At 39.2% G+C, this 26,278-nt stretch overlaps 2 long non-coding RNA genes across 2 annotated transcripts; both read left to right on the top strand.

Moving 5' to 3' along the window:
* The first annotated feature begins 4,739 nt into the window (after window positions 1-4,739).
* LOC119616794 lies at window positions 4,740-12,838 on the top strand. The gene is made up of 3 exons (XR_005232835.1): window positions 4,740-4,802; window positions 5,780-5,905; window positions 10,242-12,838. It is a non-coding gene; the product is annotated as an uncharacterized LOC119616794 (long non-coding RNA).
* Window positions 12,839-18,219: 5,381 nt separating this feature from the next.
* LOC112450977 lies at window positions 18,220-21,475 on the top strand. The gene is made up of 3 exons (XR_003039709.2): window positions 18,220-18,336; window positions 18,596-18,691; window positions 20,359-21,475. It is a non-coding gene; the product is annotated as an uncharacterized LOC112450977 (long non-coding RNA).
* Window positions 21,476-26,278: the final 4,803 nt, after the last annotated feature.

The following is a 26,278-nucleotide window of genomic DNA, read 5'->3' as shown; positions in this document are numbered from 1 at the left end:
GTCCATAAGTCATAGGAAAAATATAAAGCAGAACTTGTTTCTGCCTGTAGTTCTTGTTTCTACAATTCACAGCTGACCTCTTCGTTATCTCCGTAAAGCATCAGCAGATCAGAAGCTACCAGCAGCTGACAGGATGAGTTTTAAATTACAAATGTTACCGACAACAGGGTTGCTCGGCATCGAAACCGAACACAAGGCGTTAATGCAGACGTTCAGCCAGAGGAAGCCTTTGAACCGTAAACTGGAGAAGACCCTAATGGAAATGATGATGCCAGCAAAAATTAAAACAAATGTGGGATTCATCCTGGAGGACCTCGAAATAATTTCTTCAGAATGTTTTGTCTCCAAGCTGGTAAAGAAAAACCCATAAATAATGGTCTAAATGAATCAAATATGCAGCCAACATTTCCTGAAATTGTCATGATCCTGTACAGGATATGCTATTCTGAGTGCATCTTCTGAATGTTTTTTTTAGGCTTTTATCTTTAAATTAGCTGGTGTATCCTGTTATTGGGGCTTACACGAGGCTATGGTGCAATAAGGCCTTGTAATAACTAACAGGCCAGTGGAGCTCGTGGCCATCGAGAAAATGTTTATTTTGATGGATAAGCGAAGAGAGACCAGCTGGTTTGAGTTGGGAGCAATACTGGAGATTTAGCCCACACATGGCTTTGATTTGGCCCTCACTCCCCCCTTCGATTCTCAGTCGCTCTTTCTCCATCATCTGCCTTTCTGTCTTTGCAGGTCACTGTTAGCCGTCTTCATTTCCTGGGGATCCTGCTGTCCCCCCCCCCTCATTCCTCACCTCTCTGTGACACTCTTATTCTTTTTAAATATCAGACCCAGGAGGGTTTGTGCTCATACAGTAATGAATGACTCATACTAGTGCTTTATGTTTTATTCCTTAGATTAGTGGAACAGAAATGGTTGGGTAATCCCTGAGTTATTAGTCTTTCTGTTGTATTGTGCACTCTGTGGGAGAGCGGGGGAGAATCATCGGCCCCTGGAGCTCATGAAATCTGCTTACCTGTATCAGACTTGATAACAAGTGAAATGAATAGTGCAATAATAAAAACTTCATCAAGAAGAACTGAGTAGGTTGTATTTGCACAAACAAAGAGGTTATATGTCAGCCAGATGAACGCTGCTTGCAGCACTGATTACCATTTATAATTTGCATGGCTCACACAATCCATTTTGCTCTCCTGATCTTTTGTTACAACTCTGATGACTGCTGGCTGCATTAAAAGCTCAAACGTCTTCAGTTACTCCCTGCAGGCTGTGGTCAAATTCCTCTCACTCTGTGGCCTGCCTGTGGTGTCCTCACACAGCATTTGCTAAAGTTGTTTTTTCCCTCAGCTTCCTGTTTCTAGTCCACATTGACACAAACATTCAAAAGTAAGAATGCATACGGACATGTGAGCATGCACGTCACATGGGAGGTGAAGAGATTTGGTCCTGTGACGAGCCCCGTTATTTGACTGAAACTGATTTTTGGATATTGTGGTTATGCAGGGAAAACTTTCTAATAGACCAGCATTCTTGCTAATTGTTCACGACTTTCATTGTCTTTGTTCACATTTTTCTAAAATTTGTCCAAAAAGTAAGAATGTGATACAATGACTGACTTTGATCCAGAATGAAACATGTGACTTATGATGGCAAAATGAGTCACAGTGGAGATTATTTCAATATTGAGCTATTATTTTCAAATTCTCCAACTCAAAAGCTTTAAAATGATACATAGTTTGTTGAAATTTGGCAATTTATTACCTGGCCTGGCAACAATCTAGTTGTTTACGAGAGTGCCAGTTTGAAAAACTTGATTTTTATTGGTCTGGAGGGATGCCATCAGGAATTCCAGCCTTATATTTAAATAGGGGCATGCCTAAGTTTCACAATGATGCCAAACATTATACAAAGCGAACCTCATTTTAAAAGTAGATGTGTAGATTATTTGCTTTAGTTACCGGGATCACTAGATGGTGTCTAATGAACTCTTTTTATTCAGTCATTCAATAACTATCAACAATAATCATCTTACAAGTGCTTACAAGAATATTTACATAGAATTCTGTGGTCATTTGCAAGCACAAATAGCAGCAGCTAGCTGTAGCACTTCCAGAAGGGATACCATAATATTTCTGACAGATTAACTGTGTAATGCAAAACTGATGGTGATATAAACATTTATAAAATAGATTTCATTTTATTAAATGTTTGAGACTGGAGTTGTTTCAAGACAGCAGCAATCCACTATGTTCTTAGCCAGCTTGTCAGGCCAGTATTATTACATATAATGATATTATAGATGTTATATAATATTATAATAAATTATTATGAACTTTATCTCAAATAATATTACATAGATTCTATTCTTCCAAACTGAAGTTGTTCAAAGAGCTATCTACAACAGGTAAGACATTATTTCTTCGTGACCTTTCCACAGAACCACACTTCAAAAGATCTGGATCATCCCTTTTGTGAGGATCTGGGTTTTGGTTCCGCCCTCTGGGCGGCGCCACTAATTATTGTTCCACAGGTGTTCCTCATACCACTGATGAGACCAGCCAGGATTTAAGCAGCAGGCGGTGATCAGACCTTCGCTGGAGCATCGTACCTACTGGGTTAGATTCTCCGCCTCAGCGTCTAACCTGAACTCTAGCTCCTAGTGTTAACCACGTGCTTTGTTGTTGCCTGTGTCCTAGGTTTTTCTTGCCACGCCACGATTACGGATACTAAGGATCACTTACCTGGAACCACGCTGCTACTTACCTTGCTGGATCTAATTCGTCACTCCTGGAACACCTGGAATTCTCTCCTCCTCTCATCAGCGCTGCATTCACCCTCTGGATCTGTAAGCAAACAAAGAGACATTATAACCACTTCCTTGTTGCCGTGTGGATCAAGACCTGTACCCGAGACTCACCTAGCTCTCCTTCTCTTGCAGACCACTCCGGACACCGCCCACTGTATATAGTCTCACCCTGTAAATAAATTCACTTACCTTTACTTCCATCTCCGTGTTTTGGTCTTGGTTTCGCTCTTCTGGACAGTACCTCCCGAGTTATGACACCTTTTGATTGGTGAGAATGACTATGCGTTGTATTACAAACAACAAACAAACAAACAAAAACATAACAAAAACTAAACCATTTAGAGGGAGTTCCCTGACTCCAGTTACAAATTCTGGTAGTTTTCTTTTGTGCTCTTTCACAAGACATAGAGACAACTATGAGTGTCTGTGTAGACTGAAATATGCAAAATCTGAGCTTGGCCATGCACTTTGCACCTACAAGTGCACAACAGAATAATTTAGTTTAAAACCTTTGATTGAAAGAAGCAAACAGTCGTATTACGTGACCCAGATGTTCACCAGAACATTTCTTCTTCTGTGTGTAACTTCATAGCCTGGAAGCTGTGTTTGTCTCAGATTGTAGATGAATTTGAAAGTAGAAACCTGCAGATATTGGAAGGAGAGAGGATCAACCAAGCAGCCAATAATAGGTTTTTACTAACTTTCAACATCCAGGGAGTCAGAGTGCCAATGCAACAAAAAAAAGGCAACAACTTATGCCAGTAATAGAGCTTTAGTCCTTGAACTATAGCTGTGCAATAATAATGTTTGACATCAAAGTTAGTGCTGTTGGTTGACTCATCATGGCTGTTCTATGTTGAGAATAAAAAAGCTCTGGCAAGCCTGAGCCATAATTTTCTACAAACATACAAACTGTGTGTGTCTGAGCATTTGAACGCTGCTAAAGGTGTGGCTCAACTGTACCGTTACCTCAGGGGTCGAAGAATTAAATTTAATTGGAGCCATATTTTTGTCCCAAAATGATTGTTTCGAATTTAATTATGTTTTGGGTCAAAGTCATGATAGAGTCAAATCAAGCAAACAGCCGCTGGGTCTCAGCGACAGACACATACACACAGAAACACACACACACACACACACACTCTAACTAATTAGAGAGTAAGAAAACAAAAGTGTGTCATGTTACTCAATCTGTGTTGAATTAGTTGGACATTATTTACTGAATCAAGAGTCCAAATGAGTGGGGGGGAGTTTGGAGAGGAAAGAAAGAAGGGGCGGTGTGGGTGGGTGCACCTTAGGCCTATTTCATGAGAACTTATTATTTGATGGAATAAAATAAAAACACGACTTCAGCCTCTCCAATATTTGTTCATGTTCTAAACGTCTTTGCCAACTTGTATAACTTCTGTCACCACGTGACTGAGTCTATTAATAAGCAGTCAGATGGAGGTTTGATTCACTCCCCTTCAGCGCAGAAGCGAACAGTAACTTGAATCTAATTGATTCCAGATTTCGCGTGGATGTCATTTCTCTGACAAATATGTTTTAATAATGTTTTCCATTCTGTGGCTTACGATACTGTACTTGGCAAAATATCAAAGTGTTGTCCTGTTGAAACTAATATCTACAAAATGTGCGTGCATCAAGGGAATGACAGATGGGGATACTACTAACTTTAATCTTTTCCAACCTAAATCATCATCATAATCATCTGTGCTTCTTTGTAGTGATATGATTTCATTAGTTTAAATTTCTACAGGCATGTTTGTGCCATCAGTGCTAATGTGTTTTCAGCTGAGAAATGAGTATTCAGTTAAGCTACATGGTGGTTTGCCCATAAAGTATTTACAGTGGGTCCACCCTGGCTGTATAGATCACACGCAATGTAGACAGCAGTTGTTTCTCATTTAGGTTCATTTTACTGGAGATAGTCATGAGGTAAACGCTCGGCTTCCTAAAACGGCTCACTTTTGCAGTGCACAAGGTAAATAAATTCTGCAAACACTTAAATTTCCCCATTTGTGTGTTTAGAAGGGCTTTCACAGTTATTGTATGTTAGCATCATGTGTTTTAGAGCTGGTGCCATCATCATCATCATGAATTCTGTTCGCAACCTAAGCCAGTCGTTGACATAAAATTACAAAAATATAATGTATTCTTTGGGGAATTTAGTCATTCATATTTTGGTTCTGTCTTGTGGAGCAAAGATTTACTATTTTGCAACTTTGAATGTTCCCAAGCAGCAATGATAATTTTGCCCTCCACAGTTATTGGTTAACCTAATCTCATTGCTGATTGGCTTTTGCTTCACATAAACTGTTCACATTAGCTTAAGCATCTTCAGCTTGCAGGGGTCTGTGTGTGCAACGAAACTGCATATATCTGTGTTTGTGTATGTAATAAGAACAGCCAATGTGACTGGTTTGCATTTGGTCTGAACACATAATAGTAACAGAATCTTACAGATCGTGGTGCCAGCTCTCCGTGAGAATGTGGTGTGGGGTTTCGGAGCCTCTGGCCCTGAGTCACCAAAGGACCTCACAGCTTTCTGCAGCCACTAGCAAAACAGCTGTTGCACATGATCTGTCTAATTCTCAAAGCACTTGCAAAAGGAGATGTGCGCCTCAAACTGCGCTGCTAACTGCACAAGCACATTTTGCTTACATTTAAATGCAGTATTATGTGTGCATTTGGAGGAAAAACCCACCCATATTTATATAAATGACAAACATGTTATTTTTTGGTTTGAAACACGCATTTAGCATGAAATATTTGCTGCCTCCTGAGAGCTGGTGGTAATTGCATCGCAGGAAATCTAACAGAAAAAGAGGCACTTCTGTGGGAACAAAGGAAAATCTGCTACTGGTAATGTTTAGTGTCTCCTGGGTTTTGGGTAAATCTGAACAGGGACTCTTCAGACTATAATTACTCAAAGCATAACAATACGAAATTTTATGACAGGTAGAGAAGAGAGGCAGCGGACATTGTGGCTAAAAGGAGGCACAGTGGAAGGAATCTGACGGAGAAGATCGGCGGGATTTACTAAAATCTGCACACTACTGTTTATCACCAGATCATCTTAAAAAGGTCAGGACACTTACATTTCACATGAACTGAACCAACGCATCTTGTTGTCAGTTTTACAGTATTCACAGTTGTATATTTTGTTGTTGTTGCTTAAGTGCGACTAAAATTTCTGCTTCTGTTAGTTGTTAGTTGATTGTCAGTTTGAATATTTTCTGATTCGGGAGAAAAATAATCCCACATTTGGTCATTTATAAATAACAGAAGATCGTAGGGCACTTGTGTAGCGATTTGGGGCCTTTTAATCTCTGTTCAAGGACACTTTCCCACCATATTACTGGTTTTGTGCAGTCTGGTTTTGTTTATATTTTTTTTATAATATCATGCAGCTTTGTTTTAAAAGCACTTTGATGATCTCATTTAAATTACAAGTGATTTACAGAAATAAAACATTCCTGAAGGGGGTTTATATTCTTAGACTGACAGAACAAAAAGTTTATAATCAGAGTTTCCACATAAAAAAGTGAGCTCAGAGTAAAAGCAGAAAAAAAGAAATGAAATACAATATTTTGCACCCTAAGACATCTTATTTATGCATAGACTAATGTAGATACTTCAAAACATGCCAGCTCTACAAAGGAAGTCTGCTGGTACCAGGATGAAGATGATTCAACAGCTGTTAAAAATCATAGCTTGCTTGTTTTGTGACTTTCATGTCTTAGCTCTTTGGCCCCCCAGACAACCTTCAAGAATCATATTTCCTAACTCTGATCCAATTCGACATCCACCTTTTGCCTCTTTACTCTGATGAAATTAGATCAAATCTACAAAGAAAAACCACTCAAAGCAGGAGACTTTTCATCAGATTTCTGTTTCCTTTTTGACAGAGCAACTTGAGCTTCACCGACGACACCAACAGAAACACTTTCAAAATTCATAAAGAAGTCGCTTTGAGATTTAAGATTTTGAACGAACCACAAAATCTGTATTTGAAGCTTCTAGGGGGCAGATGAAAAATAACAAGAGCCACAGCTGGGAGTCTTGGATAAAACTTTTGAATTCATACTGTTCTATTTTAATGTTGTTCTGTTTTTTATGGTTTCATAAAGTTTATGGAAAACAATACAACTTATTCAGCCAAAAGCAAACATCATGGTTTGGACTGAAATACTCCCCTATACAGATCCATCTCTGTCCAGCATGAATATGATTGTCATTATAATGTTTCCATCAGAGAAACAGAATTTCAACTGATGGCATCAACATTTCTGATCCAAGAATCAAATTGAATTTCACTCACTGTTTTTGAGTTAGTGTCATCAACCACAGTTATTGTCCTCAGCTGTCATACTGAGAACAAAAATAAACTTTTGCATGAAATAGTTTTGTCACTTGAGCTGACTTCCTTATGCCAGAAACAGAACAATCCAACACCCCAGCCTCAATTAAACACAGAGATCCCTGTTAGTCTGCTGCCGCTGTGGGAAAAGGGGTGTGAGGCAGTGATGCATGGTGATCCGTGTGTATGTGTGTGTGTGTTAGAAAGAGACAGAGGGAGAGACAGAGTTATGATTAAGGTGGCTGACAAACACCCATTTTCCGCTCTGATAGCCAGGGCAGTGGGAACTTCCTGTGAGGAACACACTCACAGAGCAGCTAAAAGCCGAGCAGCACCAGGCGTCTCACACAGCTAATGCCACTGTGACAACACACACTGCAAGTCCTTCATTAGCAAGCTGTGTTTGCATAGGTCTTAATTTCTGTTTGTAACAACGGATTATCCTGTCCTCCACAACACAACCATCAGTCTGATAAATGCCAGAGAAATATATAAACAGATGTAAAGGTTTTGTTTCTATTAAAACAACTTTACTGAGGATCAAAATCTTTTGAGGGAGTAAACAGTTTTAAGTGTTATAATAGAGTTTTGCATCATAATAGGGCCCTACTACTTTTTTTTTTTTTTGAATGTTTTTAAATCCAGGACCTTGTGTTGTAATTGACCCTTCTCAGTATTGCAGATACAGTACGTTATAGTGCACTTTATTGATTGATTGATTGACTGAGTGACTAAATGACTAATGGATGGATGGATGGATGAATGGACGAAGGTATGATTTGATGCAAGGTTTGTACACAAAGTACATTGCAAATAAAAAGGACAGTCACAGAGGCAGGTGAGAAATTATTACACACAAATAAAATAAATCTACAGAAAAAATACATTTTAAATAAAAAAATCCAAACAATTAAGAAGTTCTCCATAAATCAGCAAACCAGATAAGATAATAATCATGATTTTACAGGAAGTTGTGCTAAGTAATGTTTATTTTTAGTTGAGTCAGAAACAATGAAAAATGCCTAGTCATTCTGACAATTTTTTTAAATTAGTGTTTGTCATAGGATGAAAGCGTACTGTACTGCACATCAGTTTTTCAAGATGCCTGGAGCACATCCAAACTGTGTTTACACGCTGGAGAAAATCCTAAACATTAGAAATCTGGTGAAAAGCACAACGCTGAAACCCACCTCATGCTTTGGCCTCATGATGCAACGGTTTGTTTTTATACGGGATGGTAAAAGTTGCTAATAAGCTTATAAACATGTGCCCGTTTCTGCTGCACTCAAAGAGCCGAAGTTTGGAAAATTATCTTTTCAAGAGCATGTTTGGATGAAACTCAACTTCAGCAGAACAATCAACATCCAAGGGGGAACAATGTTTCCAAATTGTGTGTAATCCCCAAACAGTTAAATGGCCTGACTTACTGTGTTTTGTAAGCATCACTATAAGAGCATGTGGCGCAATAAATCATGAGCTGTTAGTGATGATGTGATGCCATTCTGGGTTTAGACAGGCAAAATGAGAACATAATTTTCTGTGTCACATGGGAATACTGGGATTAATTGTAGTCTGGATCCATGGGAACTTCGGCTGCGTCCCCACAGTGACTGAAGGCCCCCAATGAATACTGTGCCAGTGTCATTTAAAGACCCCATTAAAAAAACCACACAAACAAAACAATTTAAATTTCCATCTAGTTAAAATGATATAAATTACCAACAACTCATGATGACCAGCTTCCACATGGTCTCATGCACAAAGTCATTGCTGGTGTCCTGATGTTATCCGTTGTCATATTGACGTTTCCAGTTTGTGCTCAGGGTCTGTGTGACATCAAGCACTCACACACACTCATCACGTTGATGTGAATCCACAGAAATATTGCAGGAACATATGGAAAACTCTCATGCTTCTTCTGACTGCAAACTTCATGTGAATGAGTGAATGAAAGCTGCTGACTCACCGAGCGTCTCTTCCAAGACTCTCCAGTTCCTCAGCTGTCTCCAGAGAAACTCAGAGCCTCATATATTACATCTGCATTGATATAACTCTGCTGGGAGTCATGTTCCTGGCCAAAAGGCACACAGATATTCTTCTGGCAAACTGGACCCTGGATCTATTTGTGTGTGTATGTGCTTTCACTGTCATTTGGGCCAGATTTTGACACATTCTTTCCATCATCTTAGGTACACAGTCACACATGCATGCACGAGCACACACAGAAAGACAAAGAAAGCAAGAAAAATATGAACTGGAAGAATGAGCTTGGAGAAGCTTAAGAGGGATATGGGAAATCCATCATTTGAGAGTTAAAATTGTCCATGTGCTTGCACTTTTTCGATATAATAAGCACTTTCAGTCACATACACACAAAATTTCAAACCAGTCCAAAAATGAGAAATGTCTTTTTGTTGTGGAAAGCGTTACAGGTATTTTCCACTCCAGCTTGAGGTTGGTCCAGCTCTTGGATGAGCTAATAAGACTGTGACCCACAAAAAAATTGCTCAAAAGACTTTCTGATCCATGAACCCATACTGAAGTAGTAAAGTCTTCAGATGTACATTCTCTCAGGCAGGACCTTCTTGTTTAGTCTAAAGGTTATAGACTTAGACCAGAGAATAATCAAAACAATCATTTTATTCTTAAAACTCAAGTCTCTGTTTCATTTTAAATTATTGCTGCAACTGGAAAATCTCTGGTTTGTCCCAGTCGCATTTTGGAACAACTTCATAGATCTTGGCACAAAGTTTTATTTTTCTTACATCATAATTAATAAACTATTATATGTGGGGAAACACTTTTTTGCAGACTGTGTTGCAATTATTTTTCTGTTTCCAAACAGTTGTCAGAAATGTGGGCCGAAAATAGACTTAAATTGCTCACTCAGAAAACTGACACAGTTTGAGTTCTTTTAAATTCACAAATAAAGATAATTGAGAAGGATGATCTTGAGGCATCGTCACGAGAGAGGAGATGAGCGTTAGTCTATAAATGTTGTTTGAGTAACCGAATGTGATGTGTGATTGAATAAATCACTTGCTTTCTGTCTCTTTCCAGGTGAGAGAAGGGGGGAATGAAGATCCAGGAGTCCAAGGAGGAGAGAAGATGGTCTCGTTGGATAGTGGGAAGATAGATTGTCTTCAATAGGTCTGATCAACAAGAAAGACATGAGTTCACAAAGGAGATCCAATACAGCAGGTAACATGATGCATGATGAGTTGAGCATCTGTCCAGTTATCTTTACACCAGAGGAGAGTTGCACAGGTAAAAACATTAGCACAGGTAAGGTTTCAGTCATAAGGAATAAAAGGGGGAAAACAAATACAAGCATCTGGCTGGTATATTCATCTAAGTGACAGTACAGTCAGTCATCAAATGGTCTAATTCGATCTTAAATTGCTTTAGGCTGATGAAAATATTGATTGCAGGTGAGACAGCTGGAACAGGATGTGAGCTGGCACCAGGAAGTGCATGATGGGGATTCAGACAGCACACAGCTGGAGGAATGGAGGAGTGCTGGTGAAAGAAAAAGAGGAGCAAAATGGAAAAGAAGAGGAGAGAGCCTGGGGCAGTCAGGAATCACAACTACTGTAGCTCAACTAATTAGGAAAAAAAATGGCATTTAGTTTGTCGATTTATCACTAAGATTTCCAGTGGTCCAATATTTGAATTTGAATAAGAACAATAATGTATTTACACTAATCAGCTAATTTTAACGTGTCCTGTCGTGGCATTTTAGCCATACCATATAGAGAAGAAGCCAGCCTTTGTGCGCCAGAACAGATTTGTTTTACAAATAAATATTCTGTAGCTTTTGCCACCATCATGGAACCACAAATGTCAAAGGTGTTTGGTGCCTCATGCTTATATGGTTGCCAAAAGACATTCCTTCAGTAAAATAGACACTTTTGCTTTTCTTCTTTTGCTTTACATTTCTGTCTGGTTTAAAATGTTTTTTAAAATGTAAGCAGTCAAGCTAGCTATTTTGGTAAGTATAAAAACATAAAAATAACCTCTTTATGGGATTTAAAAATAAAACCGTCCAGCAGCAAATCTAAAGCATATGTTAGTATCCAGTACCTTCTTTGTTTATTAAAAAAGAAATGTGCAGAAATTGCAAGAGATTGCCACAATATGACGCTCGCCACTGAAAAGCTGTTTCCAGCTTTTAAGGTAAGAAAAGTGTCAGCGATAAGTCACAGACAAGAAAACTCGAGGTAAAGATTTTTATTCTCCAAGTGTCAATTTGTTTCTTTCCTGTTTCTCCATTTTAACAAAGACAACAATCGTGTTTCTGCAGGAATAGTTTTGAATTTAACTTGACAGGCTCACTGACAGCAATTTCTTTTTTCTCCTTTTGGTTGCTTCACTTATTTGGCCAAAGTTATGCTGTTCTTTTCCTATTTTTGCTTGACATTGCCTACTTTTTCAGTGAACAAATTTCAGAAAACAACAGAACCCCCGCCTTGCTGTTTCTCAATGTCTATTTCTGGACTTTGTTACATTTTTGCTCTGAGTTTTGGCCTCCTGGATGGCTAAACCTGAGGATATTCTGCCCCTACAATTTGAGGATTAAATGAACACATGGCATCTTCTGTTACTTTTCCCCCAGTTTATGTCCTCAATTCCTCTCCTTCTTCTCCAGGATGAAGAGGGAGCACATGTTGTCAGCATAACGGGTGTAAACACAGCTTTTGGCTTAAACTTACAATCCCTGCATGTCTGAGGTCTGAGCCATGGCCATGGACTGACCGCTGTATACTGGAGCTGTGTTAATTTGCAACTTTAATAAATATCTCACACCGCACATTTAACTAGAACCAATGAAACGGAATTTAAATACCCAACTACTCATCCACAAACAATTTGGACAAGAATACAACCCCTGTTTAGAGAGCAGCTTAATGAATGTCCAGTTGTGGGGAGGAGAAAGCTGTGTAAAAATCATAACTCATGACCACCTCAGTCACAAAGTCACAGAGGAGCAGTTATACCCTTCGCAAACATACCTCAGGAAATGTGATTTAGAGTTATTAGTTAATGTGTATCACGGGACACGCCAAAATGAGCTATAAATGTGCAGGGCAGTGAGTCAAGCATGACTATAAGAAAAAAAAAATCACATGAAGGAAGGTGTCATGTTCTTCAGGGGGTTTTAGGGGAAGTCAGACTCATCCCCTCACCCCCCCCCCTTTTTCTTTCTATCCTTTTTGTTCTTTCTTTCAGCTTCCTCTGCTCAGCTTGACTAAATCTATATTCAGGAGTTCTGATCTGTTGCCATAGGATTCAGTAAAAAGGTTATGACCAATAACTATTTTACCTGTTGCAGATTGCGCTTTGATTGATGAGCTAACGACTCCAAGCGAGGAGAAGACCAAAGTGGATTACTGGTGTCTTATAACAACTCCAATCTCTAAAATTTAATGGAGGTCCTTGCAAAGAATATTTAAAAAAACTTTCTATTGCTATTGCTATCAACTTCTATTGCTATTAAATGGTTATTTTGGCAGAAATATTACAATATTCCTGCAGGAAGTGCCTTTGACTGCCCCTGAAGTGCTACAGCTAGCTGCTTCTGCTACGGTTTACATTGTAAAATACAGTGGAACCTCTCAATCCAAACACATTTTTTTTCCTAATCTGAAAGGCATAAAAAGTAAGTTTGTGTTTGTGTTTTGTTGATTATTTCTTTGTTGTAACAACACTTCTTGGCAATAAATTTTATCCCATTGGAAAGCCTGTTTATTTCCTCTTAAATGGTGCCACATTTGTAAAGAATATGCATTTGTAGGATAAGCAGCAGAGTTGAATATGTGGGTTGTGCCCACGAAAAACTTGCCAAATCTTCTCTGCCAGTGCCAACCAAATTATTCTGCTGTTGACTCTTGTTATGAGCTTCTGATACCCCAGGTGCTGACAATCAGGTACCTGATTAATGCCTGATTGTCAGCACCTGTGAGCAACCAGTAGCAATCACGTATCTCCACACTCTGGGACCAAACTCTATCCTCTATGATGACAACACCCCCGCGGAGCTGGGTTTATCAGAGACTACCGCCAGAATTTGGCAGTGAAGAGGATAGAATGACCTTCCTGCAGTTCTGACCTCAACTCCATTGAACACCTGTGGGATCAGCTTGGGTGTGCTGTTCATTTCAGAGTGACCAACACAACCACACTGGCTGATTTATGACAAATGCTGGTGGAAGAATTAGGCACATTCTTTTGTCCACCCGTCTCACACGTTGCTGCCACACTCCTCAAAGAGGTGGGTGTCCAACACAAACTATGTTCGTTGTCTTTATTATTTAGTGTTGCAAAAATATTTCACAATACAATGCTTCTAGCAATGCCATTTGGTGAGAATAATGCCTGCATCATGCTGGAAATGACTGGTTGTGAATGTTGTGCCCATTTGGGGGGTACTGAAACAAATTGTATTATTTACCTATATTTATAATGGGGAAAATTTTGTTCCACAAAATAATTATTAAGATACAAATGACCTGTTTGAATTAATTAAACTTGATTTCAGAGGTTGCTTTGCAATTATAGGATTCTTTGTAAATAATCATCTAATGCAAACTCGCCAGTGGTGTAAAGGTTTATAAAATGGTGTTCACCTAAACTTATGATATTATAGTTGTTTTAAGATGGCAGCACATCTTAAGTCTTGGCCTACTCATTAACTTATCAATCTGATCAGAATTAAACTTTTTTTCTCCAGACTTAAAGCTAAAAAAGAGCTATTTACAACAGTTTTTTATGCACTAAGCACTTTGGTGTTGATGTTGCATGTGTGTTGTATTGAACAACTCCCACCTGTAGGCCCCGGGAAACTTTTGAGGTCCAAGTTATATTAACAGTATCTTAAAAGGCTACAGAGAGAAGTGGTCATTGCATGAAGCTGATGGTCATTGCGTGAAGTTGGAGGAAATATCAGCACCACAAGCACCTTTCACACACATACTGCTCTTTGAAGGAATACTAGAAAAGTAGTAAAACGGAAAGTGTTGGGTCTTTATGACCTGTGATAATTGTGTGTGTGTGCAAAAAGGAGAGAATAGGAGGAGTTATACTGCTTCAGAGTGAAAGAGAAATCACTTACTCAGCTACCTTCCAAACTTCAGTCCCACACTCTCATCCTGATCCTCCTCTCTGAGTAAAGTCCAAGGAGGATCGTTAGACATGGTAAACTTATTATTGTGTTTGTATTGAACACACTCACACACACACACACGGACACACACTACGAGAGAGAGATTTTTAGTTCTGGCTAATGGAAAAGGCAAAGCCAAAATTCAGAGCAAGAAAACAGACTTTTCTCTTTGGCCATGAGTTGGATAATGGCCCTCAATAATCTGACATCTTTGGAACGTCCAGTCCAGTTGAGAGAATTACACAAGAACTTAAAAAAAGAACATCTTTCAGATTTGATGTGATGTTTTGGAGAGTATTCTTTGCTTTTTTTCCCCCTGTCAACTCACAAAGCTTCTTTTTGTAGCTCTCCATCAGCAGTGGTTGGCCCCTCCACGGCCACAACAATCCACACATTATTAAGTCATTAACCACTGACTGCTGGCTTTACAGACAGCCCGGACCTCTGATAGGGCCGAAGAGGATGGGAGTGGGGAGATAGCATAGTGGAAGCTTTGTGAGATAAAACAAAAGCTGCGTTCAATTAAAAATCTGCACAGATTTTTTTGCTGTTATTCTGCTCTAAGGGGCCGTTGGAGGTTTGCCAAAGTAGTGTCATCCTGCGCTAGAAACAAACAGCCTGCCTGATTCACCAGGAGGGTTTCATGACTTCATTTTTCTGACCAGCTATGTTGTATTTTCATGTAACAAAATTACAATTTAACACTTAGCGAATACAAAAAATTACTTTTAGAGGCCTTGAAGAAAAAATCATCATCTGTCATGGTCATCCACTCGCAGTAGGATGTGATAAAAATAAAGATTTTATGGTATCTGACTGCTGTTATGGGACTTGTTTTAATTAAGGCAGAGTTAAGCTCTCAAGCACACTTTCTAACAGTCTTCAATGGAAAGAGCATCCAGGTCAGAGGTGAAAGGTGATGAGGTCGCAACCTGTGCAAAGGGAACCTTTGCCATGTTGCCATGGGAACTGCAGAAACCCAGAGGGTGAATGATTTCCTGTTTGCTAGAAACCTGTCTGAAACATTTAGCACTGAGGTGAACATCTTTATTATCTTTTATATTTGAAATGATCTCCTTTTCTGCAGCACAGTTCCTTACAGACTCAAAATGTAAAGCTAAAGGGTCAATAAAAGCCAAACTAATATGAAACAGTATCAATTCACTACACGGTTAAAAGAAGTTGAAATTAACATACTTTTGACACTTTCAAGAAATGCAAAAATGACCTGTAATATTTTGTTGTTTTTTGAGTCTCGTAGTTTACCACAGATCCAAACTCCACTGTTTTCTTCTGTACGTATTTAAAGTTAGAGGGACTGAAGATTTGATGCTAAAAAGGGCTCTTAGTTTTAACGCTGTGGTTCTGCAGGAATGCGGCTGCAACAGAAACATTTTACTGCACTAACTTTAAAAGGTTTTGCCAAAAAATGTCCCAAGTTGCGCATTTTTCTCTCCATCCTTCTCCCAAATTAATCCGTACTTGTGTTAGGAATGCATTCATGTATGACCTGTGCAAACTCAATATTTGTGTACATTTTATTTATTGTACTCTCAGTAAAGCACTCAGATACCCCAGCATGATTTTTTCATTGTAATCACACAAGACTTTGGGCTGAGTCAGTGGAATCGAACACACTCTGACTTCACTGGAGTCTGGAGGTTGACTGTTGAACGAGTTAAATACTTGCAGTGACAAATTCATTGACACAGCCAATTCCAGTTCTTGTTAAAATAACTTCCCCATTTACAGTGCTACATTAATTACAGCTTTCTGTTTAAGGTTTGCTCAGCCACACTGTTGAGTAATGCCAACAATGAGCATAGCACACCATCCCATTATCACATACAAGCTGAACATTCAGTAAGACATTTCAGCTCCTCTGGCATGATGTGATAAATATATTCAGTGTTTTCCTGTTGGGAAACTGAAAGAAATATTTGTTTTTTTAAGAGCAAGACACGTGTAAAAAGGGTAACCAAACAGAAAACCTCAGAGCGGAAGTCTTAAGACTTAAATCAGACATTACAGGGTGGGATGTTTAATTGCATGCTTGTCCTTCATTTCTCTGCTGTTTCGAAATGTCCTGAGATGTTGTGCAACGACAGCGATGGATTTCTTGGACCAACAGCCGGTGTTGATGCATAATCCTCCTTGGCTATGTTTAGAGAAAGAAGACATTGTGAAACAAGGACAAACTGAATGGCGTTTTGTCAAACAACACTATCCACACTTGAAAAGGACGCTGAGCTCAGTCAGCCTCGCAGTGGGAAGATCCGGGTTTCAAGTTCATCCCTATCCCACTGGGCCTTCCTGAGATGAATTCACTTTTTTGTGCTGTATTTCTGTTCAGTCTTCACAAAAAATTATTCATTTTAGGTATCAAAAGCAATCCTGAAATCACAGTGCAGTTAAATGCAAAAAACAGATCTTTCCTCAAAGATCTTGACAAGGTTGTAAATGGATACTTGTACCTGCAAAGTAGTACAAGTACTAAATGCATGTGTGAATGTGTACATGTGTAACTTTCCTTTCCACTTAGTTTTCAGCAGATTCAGCTGGGTCTTTTATCGTCATAGAGTGTGAATCCATATTTTAGAATTTCTTATCAATATATCAGGATAAGCTTTCATTTCATGCTATGCAGTTAGTAACTTTACTGGCAAAATATCTGGGACAAACTGACTACTAGATCTTCTCTGTGTTTCCTATCCATAAACTATCCATAAAGTTTTCAAAAAATCTCTACTTTCGAGAATTAAAAAAACAAACTTTTATTTCACCAAAAACTCAATTTGTGTGTTGATAGGAGCTGCAAAAGTGCAGCAGAAAATATCAGTCTTAAAACCATCTGGAGTAAAGGGAACATATCCAAAATTGCTTGATGCCAGATGACAGAATAAAAAAATATTCAGTTTTAATTTTCCATTGTCTGTTTGATCAATTAAACCATTATTAATTGTTGGACATCTCATAAGAATGCTATGTTCAAATAGAACACTGGATGGCACTAGTTCTCACAAATTGTTCCTTTAAAATCCTACTAAAGTTTATTAGGTTTAAAAAAGGATGCAAGGCGAACTGCTTTCTCTTCTCATACTCAGCAGATGCCTGTTTGACTTACCGACCAGCAAGTTCCCCTCATTCTGTTGCAATGACAAGCGCGAACACATGCGCACGTGCACGCTCGTGCTGGACAGATCCATCAAGCTCAGCTGTTGCCCAAAGCAGCAGTGTGTCAATCGGCACTGCATGCAAAAAGATTCAAGAAGGCATTTTAATCCTCAGCACAAGTCCCTGTTGAATGGCTCTCCTCGGGGGGCTTTAGTCCCAGAATGTCACCAAACGTGAAAATGGTTTAATAATAATCATTAAATCTCCATCACTTTACGATGGGAATGGGAACAATGTGTGGCTGTGAAAGACGTCCAGCAGAGCACAACATGGATAACTTCTTTCTCCATAGATCACACCATGTCGAAATTCAGTCACTACTTTATACACTTAAGTAAAGTGTTCTTGCTTCACATGTTACATATATATCACAATATTTAGGATTTAGAGTTGGATTGTGTGAGGTTGGCAGGATGTTGAGGTTGACTCTGCCAGCAGTAAGCAGAGACCGAACAGCTCGGTGATGCCACAGATGTACGGGAACTAGGCATGCATACCTCCTTTTCTTACTGTTGGGCCGTGGTTCAGTAATGCAGGCAATGCTTTGATTCTCAAATATGGACTCTATAAATGATAGTGACAACGGCTCCTTCGAATCCTGCCTGCCCTCAGCGCTGCCAGGAACAAGTCGCAGATACTACACACAGTATCACTACACATGCCCAGCGAGTGAAAGAGGATAATCCCTGCTGTGGTGTTGTTACCACCGACGCTCCAAACTTGGTGGGGTCTATTTTTAAAAAGGGAGCGGCTGGAAACTTGGAGAGGAAAACTTGGTTGGTGTTAATAGAATACTATTATAATTCAGCACACCAACAGGTATGTTTTCTAACTTTATAGAAATCTATTTTTGTTGACAAAAACTGGAAGGACCCCATTTCTAAAGTGTAGATAAATGAGACTAATTCAAAGGTGTGTGTTTTTAAATGCTGTATACAAATTTTATTGATCGATCAATGATAGATTTTCAACAATTTTAAAGAAAAATGGACAATTTTAAAGAAAATAACCAGCATACTGATATTTAGCTAATGCTGTAATAACTTATGGGACAATATGTTCTTGTGTTCTCTTTTAGTGTTTTTTATGACTAAGGCTCGTTTCACAATAGATGACAACCCAGCTATAACATAAAAAAATCAGCCAGAACATGGATGGTCTCTGCCGAATCTTGGTGAGGTCTTCAGATACGCATTAAGAACACAGTAGGATCTCTATTACACTTGATAGGTTCACAATGGTTTTGAGCGTGTACAGGCCTTCTGTAGCAAGGTTCTGTTGGTTTATCATTGTGGTGGCAGTGTATTGAAGTCCTAGGTGGAGCATGGTGGTAGAATACTCATGATGTGGCACTCCAACATCTGGCAAACAGTCTGTGATACCTCAAGTTTTCCAAATTTGCTGTGATCCAGCTGTTTGAATGGGTCATGTAGATTGTGGTGAGTGTAGCGGGGTCATTATTCACCGTAAAAGAGGTCTTAGTTTCAAATAATATGGCTTATTTAATGGAGAAATATCAGAAATATATTATATCAGTTTCTTTGCTGTGTGATGCACACATGAGACAAGACTTGATGCCGACTTGAAGTGTCTGGATAGGCTGTCACAACGCAGAAATCACAAGCAAAGAATCCAATGTACAAAAAAAAATTAAGCAGTTTTACTCTCTGGTAAAAACATTGTATAATCTGATTTAAAGAATGATTGCTTTCTGCTGTATTTAGGTTTTATATTATATGTATTGTAATGTTTAGTAGTGCTATAACATGTTTGGAACATAAAAAATCTGTTCTATCATTAAAATCTACCCCAAAAACATGAAAAATGAATGACTCAGTTGCCTGTAGCCATCAAGGGAAGAATAAAATCAAGCCAGAGATCATGGTAAATCCAGCTAAAGTTGTGCTTTTTATGTCCTTGGACATAAAATGTTCTAAATTAAGTAAGTGGATTGATTTCAGTCCGGCCTCATGTACGTCACTGAGCCTTTGGTTAGCATCTGCCCATTCATCCATCAACTCATCATATAAACATGGTCCTGATCATATTAAGATCTGCTATTGGAGCTGGAACCAAACCCAGCATGCTTTAGGAGACAGGCTGAGTAGGATAAATGTATAGAAAGATTCATCGTGGATCACCATCAGGCCCCTGTTGGCCTTTCTGTCAGGGCTTTACCTGTTCTCCATATGCCTGCATGGGTTCCTTCCACCAGTTCCCCTTTGCTCCCCCAAGCAGGTTTAGTGAAAGCTCAAAACATTCCATCGATGTGAATTAATCTCCCAAATGTTTGACTGAAGAGGTCAGTTCAGAGAACGAATCAATTGTAACAAACACTGGTGACAGAATTCAGTCAGCTATGCGGCCTTGGTCAGAGACTGACTGCGATTCCAGGAAGTATTTTGAAGCCATTTGCTGCTGCTGCCAGATATTTTACCTCTGAAGACAGCTGCATAAAAGGCTGTGCACGTCTTTTCACGTTTGTGTTTGTGTGCACGCATGTGCTTTTGTGCGTGAGCTTCCAGCACACAAACACACACACACACACACACACATTCCTCCTGGATGGAGTAAGTTCACTGGAGGAGACCCCACTGACTGGACTAGTGAGTGTGTCAGGGCCGTGGGGAAAATGAGAAGAAAAAGAGAAAGTGATCACAGCTGGCTTAAAGTGGAGCTTTTGGTAGTATGCCACAACACACACACACACACACACACACACACACACACACATCAGTAAAGCCCCCTGCAAAAACTCTGCTGAGAGCAATTTCCTCTTCTAGTTCACTTAGAAATCAATTTCTAACTGAGGGATGTTGTTTGCTTCTGAAACATGTACAGGTGGTCAACCCCCACCGAGGACCCCCAACACCGAGCCCTGAGGACAGGTCTTGGAAGCTCCTTCCTGATTCTGGTTCTCCAACCACCTCTGCTTGAAAGTCCTGATTACACAGAGGCTCAGAGGCGCATTAAGAAGCTGGATCTCTGTTATTGCTTTGTATGTTTTGGTGGTAGACTACAGCACTGCTCTCTGCATTTATAAATGATTCAGTCAGTTTTGAAGCCTGTTGTACATTAGCATTTGTTCCTATTGCTTATAGCTGACAAAATGACATTAGTCTGGAGTTTGCTCAGTAGGTTTATTACAGTCAGAGCTGTCACAGAAAGTTAAAAATTAATGATATGATGGAAAGCAGAAAGAGTGATATTCATTTTCAGAACATAAACACAATTATCCTTATTAAATGTTCCACAAATTTGGTTATTTAAGAAATTTGACCTTGTGGATGAACAGTTTTTCAGTAAAGAAACTTAATCTGCCATAAAAAAGCATGAGAAAGAAAGTAAATATGATGTTTAGGAGGCTTTCAGAACATTGTTTCCCCTTCTTCTGAAAATTGTTGCCTGAAAAGTGATTCAGAAATATAAAAGTGAATAGCAAAACAGCTAAACTTTTAGCTATAACTCACATAAAGCTGAAGTCAGCAGCAGATTCAGAATAATTTAAAAGCTCTATTTTTTGTGACGGCTTCCAGTTTAAGAAAACAGCTTTGTAGAATAAAATCACAGGAGCTTATTATAGGTTCACACGTATAATATTATGCTAAAGGAAAGATTTCTGACTAATGCAATAAATTGTACCATGCAGGTTTGAATGATGTGTAAATAAATAAATGTGGGGCGTCGCAGCCACCAGGGTAAACTGGACTTTTAATTGTCAGGGAATCCAGCTCATGTCTCACTGTGTTAGAGTCTTTGTCCTGCTGAAGTAGATCAGAGGATCACAACTGCATGAATTCACTATTTCCTAATTTATATCAATGATACACAGACATTGCCAATTTAAAAAAATTGTTTAGTGAATTTAATTTGATTTTTTCAAATAATTTTGATCCACATTGACAAAGACTTACTCTCTGCTCATCTGTCTGTCTGAGACAATTTACCGCAGGAAAAACCCGCATTAAAATATTTTTCAAATTTTGTTACAAAATAAAATCCTGAGCTTTTGTCATATTGGGTTTGTCCTACTGGATGGCTTTTTCTGCCACCCTCTTCAAACTCTCTCTCTCTCTCTCTCTCTCTCTCTCTCTCTCTCACACACACACACACACACACACACACACACACACACACACACACACACACCCTACCTGATGATTGGCTCCCACCCACCAAACCTCAGCAGAGCTACAGTTCTTTGTCTCAGGGTGCTGCTGAGCTTTGATCTGCATGTTGTCGCAGCTCTCAAATGCCAACAGAACCCAGAACAAGAGCTCGCTTCATGTTTTTACAACCATGAGGAGTCATGACTGTTACAGCATCGGCCTGCTGCTCTGCTGTTAAGTATATTAACATTTTATTTTACGCATAACAGCAAAATGAATTCCACCGAACTGAGGCTGGATCATAAAAAACTAATGTAGCTCCATGTTTGAGCACTCTGTCGTTTTATATTTAGTCTTAGTTCACATATAAAGTCAGTGTACTGTTTCCATCCTTTTTAAATCTAGAAACATAAATTGCACATGTTGATATTTTTACTTTATCCCTATAGAGGAGCTATATGACCTTTGACCACAAAGCAGAGCAAAACGGAGGAAGACGACTGGCTTCACGTTACATTTTTTAAATAGTTTAAGTGCAGCCTAATGGTTCCAGGCTTGACGGTCCTATGCTGAACATTACATCACCTTATTACTGTGGGCAAGGCTCTGCTATATGGTCACTAACGTGACAGCTTCATGGCTGTTTTCATGTGAGCTGGCCAAGCAGCTCTGGGTGTGTCGGGTAGACCGGCTCCAGCTGAGCCTCTCACTGCTGCTTCATAAAAGTCGTTAATGTTGTTATTCGTATTGTAGAACCGCTCAACACTGCAGTTTCAGTTGACAGTGAAATAAAAAGCACAAGTACCCTAACCCAATAAAGAGCAGGGGATCGTGACGTTCCGGTTGTATTTTGGATGATTTATGCTGCAAAGATTTTTTTTCATATACATGTAGAAGAGCTCATCATAAGGTTGCAGTTAAACTGAAAACATGGATGAAAAACAGACTCCTGCTTCTTGGAACTCAATTATCCTCTATTCCCTTGTTCACGTTTTCTCTTATATCTACCCCCCAGAAATGTTCTTTTACCCCCTAAACCTCTCGGTACCTCAACTCTGAACCCCCCCCGCAACCCTCCCCTACATCTCTGCAGTCCAATGTTTTGTGAAGATTGCCACCATATGTTTGAGTAAAGGATGCTTGGATCCGGGGCCTCTGGCTCAGCTACATGCTGGGCCTCTTTGGTCTCAGCAGCTGATGGGTGCTTTTGTCTCAACATGGCAGCAGGCTCACATCGCCTGAAGATCTTGGTTTTCTTCTTCTTTCCTTCATCCCTCCACCCCACCCCGTTCTTCTCCACAAACAGTCCACAGATGATCCAACACGTCTGCTCTCTTTGAATTTTCACCTGAAACATCTTTCATCCAGCTTCTTCTCTTACCACTCACATTGTTCATTCAAAAGATCCAAGGCTGAACCCGAATGTTTCTCATTTTCACGTGTTAATCTTTCATCAGGTTCTTTTTTCATGCTCATTAGTTAAGAGTGAAACAAACAAAAGAAAATCTGTGGAAGACTAAAGTTACAATAAGAAACAGATTGATTTACAGATAGATTTGCTCCAGTTACAGTGGTGACATGTTATATAAAATCAAAGCAGTCTGGTTTTAAAGAACACAAAATTAGTCTTTTATTCTTCGCTCTAACTTGAAGCACTGAGAATCTCAACCAATAATGCAAAAGAAGAAGTGCATATTGCCGAGCACTGTTTATCTCAAAAATTTTAAACTAACATTATCTTATGTTGAAAAATGACAGAGTTGTGAAATCTCAAGCTTAAAGTATGCGTTGTGAATGACTCAGCTACTACCACAGAAAGGTTTTGCTCAATATCTGTAAAAGTGACTGAATTATAGTAATTTTTGCAAAGGCTATAGTCAGTTAGCTGTGGTGGCCACCTTGAATTGCACTGACTCTAGAAGTTAATCAGCTGTAAATGTACATCCAGTCGTTACTTACTGAAAGTTTCATTACAATTCAAACAGTGGTTCATGAAATATTTTGCTAATAGGCAGATACACATACAAGAAGAATGGCTGTCCTGGATTGGTGTCCAGTTTGGGCTGTAAATCTGCTGCATACAGAGGAGTCAGTTCATAGAACAATTTAATTTTCGGCTAGACTTAATTATCTCCTGCGTTTAGTCTGAAAACAGTAGATTCTCCTAGAAAAAAATGTCTCTATATATTTCTTGAGATGGAAAATGCCCCCTCCTTACTGATGCCTGTTTATATTTGCATTTTTATGTACATATTGATTGAAAAATATAAACATTTTGTACAGTATGTAGAAAAATAGCATGTAAAAGCACTGTGGTGAATACTGTTTAACTAAATTCCGTTTTCCCCTTATGATTACTGTTCACAAATAAAGAGTTTTTTAAAGGGGATATACATAAAAAGAAACTCAGCTTGGCCTAAACTTGTTTTAAATGACAAAACTGAATGCTACGACACTAAAATATCCTAACTCAGAAACAGTTCAGCTCATTTATTCATGCATTTAATGGTCAAAGTTAACTTTTAAACTTGCAGAAGTTGCATCCAAAAAAGACTGCCCTCACAGTTTTACCTGTCACTGTAACTAACCTTCACACCAACAAGCCAACCTGGCTGCAGCTGATTTAACAGCTTGTTGGTGTGAAGACACCTCTGCTCTTTTGGTTTCAGTAGCTCGTCTTGGTGTGAATGCCCCCACGTCCCCTCAAGAGCAGCAGATGGAGTGATGTGAATCACACTAGATGAGTCAGTGATGTATGGGATTGTTTGTGGTGCTTACTTCTTTATGGATGTTATACTGTTGGGCAAGAACACGTTTCTTCTTAAGTTGTCCGTAGGATTCCATCTGGGTGAGTGTGCATGCTCTCTGGTGAGCGTGTGTGAGTGCAACTTCGGCTCCTGGTTTGAATTAAAGACTTCCCGACACGATTGAAACAATGCACAGCTCCTAGCCAAAAGAGTGTAACGCTTCCCTGCTTTTAATACACAAACACACACACACGCACACACTTGTGGCCATGGTGCATTGGTTTTATGATCAACAGCTGATTCTAGTTGCATCTTGTTAGAGTGCCTAAAAAGAACAAAGAGAGAAAACTGAACCAGAGCACTTCATTCAGTCCAACTTGTTCCCTCTAATGAAGCTATCTTAAAGGTTTTCTTTACATTTGCTTCATTGGATGATAATAATTATTTTCTGTTGCTTGATTGGTTTATTAAGGGAAGAGCACATGAGGAGTTCATGTCACTGGGTTTTTGCCAGTATCTTTTCTATAAAACATCAAACTTTTCAAGGAATTATTCATCTATCTATTTTCGTTACCCACTTCACAATAACACTTTAGAGTTACCAATTAACCTAACATGCATGTTTTTGGTCTGTGGGAGAAAACTGGAATACACATGCACAGGGAGGACCTGCAACCTGCAACCTTTTTACTGTGAGGCGACAGAGCTAACCGTTCAGAGCTAATATCTTTTTTGAAGTTAACTTTGCAGATATCAAGCTAAAATCTGCTGTGGTAGCAGCTGAGAGTGATCCCTAAAACATACTTTGGGCACAAACAGATTGAACGAGTTCTTTAAAACTCTGGCACGCAAAGCAGCGAGAGATATGTAATCTTTCCAGAAATACCTTTTTCAATTTTTCAAAGTAATTTAACAATAAACCCAAAGAATATATTTTTTCTGCATATATTAATGAAGAAAAATGTCCTAAACATGCATGATAGTTGAGCACCTATAGGTATACAGTACAATTTTATGGTTGTTTACACATGCTTCTGTCTCTCTGCAACATAACATTATAAACTTTTGGTTGTTGTTTTTCTTTCTGCGTGACATTGTAGACATAAAGATATTGATACAAAGCAAAACATATCTGTCAGAACTGGTACAGGGTGAGGTGTGATGGATTGGTTGGCTGTTAAAGAAACACTATTTTATTATTTCACATTTCAAGAAGTCTGTGTAAATGATCAAATCCACCCAAGAGACTTGCAGGGCATAGGCCTGTGAGGAAAAATATGAAAATGACTTTCTACAGCACATTTAAAACCAGGTGGACATTTATGTTGACATTTATGTTGTGTGAAACTCTGTGTTTGTGTGATGGAGCTCTTCTCTGAGCAGTCATATCTGCTGTCATTATGTCAAACTGCAAATCATTAACAGCTATATTTTGCATCAATAATCAACCAACCCTCCTCTTCACTTTCACTTTAAAGCCATCAGTACCAGAACACTGCGCTTCAAATTCGCAGAGATCGAATTGGTGGTTATGACAGCTAGCTATCATCACTTCTGTTTATTTAATCTCCATCCTCCTCTCAGAGGCCCCCTCTGTCCCTCTTTCACCCCACTCCATCTCTCCCAGGGCTCGATCTTTGACTCCTTTAGGGAGGTCTGCACTTTTGGAAGGGTCTCCCTGGACCCAGCAAAAATGACTACACAAAAAGAGAAAACAGGCATACACACTCATATATAAACACACACACACATGCACACACATGTGCGGGATCATGGAGGCCCTCCCAGAGGATTCAGGATGTTTTGGCTAAACAAATACAAGCTTGTTTATGCTCTGAGATGGTGGTCAGCAGTTCTGAAAGACTGAAGAAAACAGTTTGCCTGAAAAAAATGACAGACAACAGC

This window comes from Kryptolebias marmoratus, linkage group LG24, assembly GCF_001649575.2.
Source record: "Kryptolebias marmoratus isolate JLee-2015 linkage group LG24, ASM164957v2, whole genome shotgun sequence".
Classification (NCBI taxonomy): domain Eukaryota; kingdom Metazoa; phylum Chordata; class Actinopteri; order Cyprinodontiformes; family Rivulidae; genus Kryptolebias; species Kryptolebias marmoratus.
This window is presented reverse-complemented; position numbering and strand designations above follow the sequence as displayed.